Source organism: Manduca sexta, chromosome 26 (assembly GCF_014839805.1).
Source record: "Manduca sexta isolate Smith_Timp_Sample1 chromosome 26, JHU_Msex_v1.0, whole genome shotgun sequence".
Taxonomy (NCBI): domain Eukaryota; kingdom Metazoa; phylum Arthropoda; class Insecta; order Lepidoptera; family Sphingidae; genus Manduca; species Manduca sexta.
The window spans coordinates 12920625-12925051 of record NC_051140.1 but is presented as its reverse complement, the minus strand read 5'-3'; positions in this window follow the sequence as shown (position 1 = coordinate 12925051).

The following is a 4427-nucleotide window of genomic DNA, read 5'->3' as shown; positions in this document are numbered from 1 at the left end:
AATATTATGCATAAAAGAATATAAAGAGGAGAAAAAACGGAAGGCTGTGGTTATTTAGGCATTGAAATACGACGACTGACAAAACATGACGTCATCTAAGGCGAGTAGAATAAGAATTTGTACTTTGTAAGGACCAACCCCAATAAACTTTAGCAGTTATGTTGGAGTCATGTAGAAGAAATAACCAGGTAATTAAGTAGTACTTTAAAATATCAATGACTTCCACTTTAGGTCCTAAAACAAAAAGTATGATTTTTCATCTATGTTTTCAATCATCGTTTTTTTTGTATTGAGAATTATTTTAAATATTTAACAAAAGGATAGTGTTAATTAAAAGGAGTCCCCTGTCAAATCATAGGGATCATCAATAGCGACTAGTTATTACATACGCACAGAGGATGCCCGATGCATGCGCGATATCATATCCTAAGAAAATGATGTCCTTTTTCTATAGAGCTTAGTTACCCTAGTGGTTCAGTCGAATATTCATTTAGTAAAAGTGGAGATTAGGTATTTAGTTCGTGAATCATAAGTAACGTCACCAGACGTCCCGTTTTGAACGGGACCGTCCCTTTTTTCGGTAATCTGTCCCGGTGTCCCCAGAAAAAACTCTGGAACACAAAATTGTCCCGTTTTTCGAAACCGTGCGAAAATTTAAGAGCCGACCAGGCTGCTACTTGAGACTACAACGCCTACGAATCTTTTATCTAATGAATAAAATGTAGACATCTGAAAAAACTCAGTTACAGATTCCAGTTCTGAAAACGATGTTGATAACTAATGACAATATATAAAAAAAAACAGCTGTAATAAAATAAATTTGTTCTTCAGACAAATATAAATAAAACTGAACATTTGTATCTTACATAATATTTTTAATTTATAATTATCTAATAATCCAATCCTATCTTATTTTAATAATATGAATACAAAAGTTTGTAAAAAGGTTTGGATGTTTTGTAAGTTTGTCAGACGTTTGTATGTTTGTCAGAAGTAAACACAGAAACAACTGAACGGTTTTGTATAAAATTTTGTATTTAGATCAGGTTTTGCTTCTTAATTTTATCTTTACAGTTGTTCGGGAAAACGCGATTTTCCGAGTTTTCATACGTGCAACGCTCGGTCGCTGAAGTACAAATTTTCTAATAAGCGTGTGTAATTTTTTTTCCATTGTTTTTTTTTATGCTTGACGTAAATAAACCGATGTCCCGTTTTGAGACGAAAAATAAATGGTCACGTTAATCATAAGTTAACACTAGATTAACGCACGGGATTTATTATTGACCGAGGCGATCAAATTTGATAATAAAACTAACATAGTTTCTATCCTTTGGACAAACATTTCTTTAACTTGCAACACCCAAATTGGGATAGTGTAGTGTTTTCAAGCCAAACCTACTTACTGAATAAAATTATAACAACATGTAAGATACATCTTTCTTAGTAATATTATAAATAGAACAATGTGTGATCATCATGGGATGTATCTTAAAAGTAAACGCCGTATCTTACCTTTTAAAGAATTTGAAAGATATGTGACATGCAGATAGAGCATAACCCGAATAATCAAAATGAATTAAAAAGTACACAATGGAAGTTCTATCCCGAGAAAGGTCTTTTCTCAAGGCGGAAAACCTAACAACTAGTTTATATCATAGCTCACAAATCCAAATACAATCTAAATAATTTAAACCAAATTATGTATTTCCACAAGAGGTACTTACTTAATACTTTAATAAAAGTTGATCTAGGTAAGTAGTGTGTTTTTTCTACATAAAAACAAGAATAGGCGTATAAAATATTTCAATACATAATAAAAGTTGTTAAAATTACTAGAAAAATTTGGACTCATGATAACACTGTTAAAATGCCTAGACTTTATAACGCCTGCCTCGCTATAACACTAAGGCGCTGTTTCACAACTTCTGAGCAAATGCTACTCGTTACAGATATAAGTTGACCAAATACAAAACTCATACTTTAATCTGTGATCCGAAATAAATGATAATAAATGAGTATTATCTACTTTAACTCTTAATATAAAGACTGTTAAATAAAATTTTCTTGAAACGTATGAAGCAGGCCTTAAAACTAACAAACTAGTGAATAAAATACTTTGGGTAGTTATGTTTCAAGAATCTACTTATCTTTTTTTATCTTAATACCAAAGATATGGCTATTACGTTTATATTCTAATCTTCAACGTGCAAAGCATTCAAGTTCATTGCCGTTTTATATAAGACATTAGAAAACCTTGTAAATACTACTGGATGGTACGCTCTTGTATGAGAGTCCGTCTAAGTCACAGACTATAGAGTTTTAAGTATGTGGTCTAGTTGGACCGCAGTATATGTTTTTGTCGCTAAGCACCACCGCGAAGTTGTGTTTTAGTTTAAAGGATATGGTAGTCAGTGTATTTACTACGCTTCATGGAAATATGTTGGAAACATTTTGGGATCGTAATGGAAAGCATTACTTTGTAGTTTAAAGTTTTGGGTGCTGTTCTTTTTATTAATGGATAGTTGTGTTACACAAGCGAACGGCTTGCTGTTTACAAAAAAATATATAGTGGTAAACCTCTTCCATTTGTTTTTATCAAGCGCCACTCACCTATGAACAATAGCGATAATAAAAGGGCGTCCAAGGTATAATCAACATTGTCATTCGCCACTGTTGACAAATTTCCGAGGTTACGTGATACATATTTCATGAAATATGATATGAAAATAATCATGACTGATACCAGAAACTGCCAAATGACGTAACAAATTACTGCAATCTACACTTATATTATAAATGCGAAAGTAACCTTGTCCGTCGGCGTGTCGGATTTCGATAAGAAATTGGTATGTAGAGAGTTTGAGATCCCGAGGGCCTAAGCTACTTTTATCCCAAAAAAATAACGGGTCTTTTATCCCGGAAAATCTTTTTCACGTGGGCGGAGCTTCGAGCAATAACTAGTATAAAAAAATCAGTAGCTCGCACGTGGAAAGAAAAATAGCAACAACTTAGTACTAAGTATATCTGAAATTCTTTTGTGATATCAACTGTCATTAAAAAAAGTAATAAAGAATCTATACAACATAAATCTTGTACAGTGAAAAACAACTACCTATCCTGTATAATGAAAATTTACTTATTGGTATTACTAACTAGATTTAGTATATACATAATAAATAACTTTGATCCTATTAAAATCAGCGGGGCATCATCGTATCGCCTTTAAAAATTAATATAAAAACTTTACACAATAACATTATAAAGTTGCCAGTAGCAAATTAAAATGAAAATAAATACAATCAAAGAATTCTACCATAACCAACTATATAGATTAATGTCTTTGAATATAATATTTTTATTCCTTTGGTTCATCTTGGCATCGGAATAGTTAATTAAAAGTAAGTTATATGTTGCGTGGTGACTTTGACTACAAAGTCACCACGCAACATATAATATGTATATAAGTACTTTTCAATTCTTTATTTATAACATACCTAAAAAATATATATTTTGTTTGATAAACGGGGCTATACACCCACCAGGCAACACTTGGCTTAAAACGCATAACTATTTGCCAAGTTTTCAATTCTTTAAGAGTTTGAGAGTAGAGTCGTATGCAACCGTAGATCCTCATATTTATTTGAACCTTGAAGACTTTAAATTTTATCTCTATTCTTTATTTTTTATACAATTGCTATGTTCTCCAAAAGATTTAACCTCTGTAGACGATAAAAACCTAAGAATTCTTATTTGAGTTTTACAAATTTCACATTTCTAGAGCCACAGCTAATGCTTTCCCTTGTTGCATAATTATCTACCAGCTTTAAGAATTTTATTAATTAGATTGATATAACAGATGCGTTTATATTAACTTGGAGTATGCATTTAAAAATGACATATTTCAACGTTGAAATCAAAACAGAGTTTAAATGTGTTGCGACTATCTACAAAGATACCTATTTTGTTAATAAGAAATTCCATTATTTTGTTCTGTTTACAATAATTTATTTTATAGAACCTAGTCTTAATGTTATAATTAATAGATCAAAAGCAGATTATTGTTGATGATAGCTCGATAATAGAAGCTTTAATTGAAGACTGCAACCATCTGACATTTATACAAAATTGCACCATGTGCCATTTATATCTATTGAGAGCACCGTGGTAGAGATTACGTTTAAATATATGAGTCATTTTAAACTTTTTGAACTTTATTTATTTAATAAGGGTACCTATTGGAAATAATTACTATGTATCTTTTATAATGAACACACTATTTGAATAATATTTACTTCTTGTCTTTGTTCCATTTTAGGTAAGGTAAAACTGCTAAAACTCTAAACGTATACTACACAGTAACAGTTTTAAAACCATTATAAGACCCTGCATAAACAACGGTTAATTGTAAATAATGGATAATAAAACAA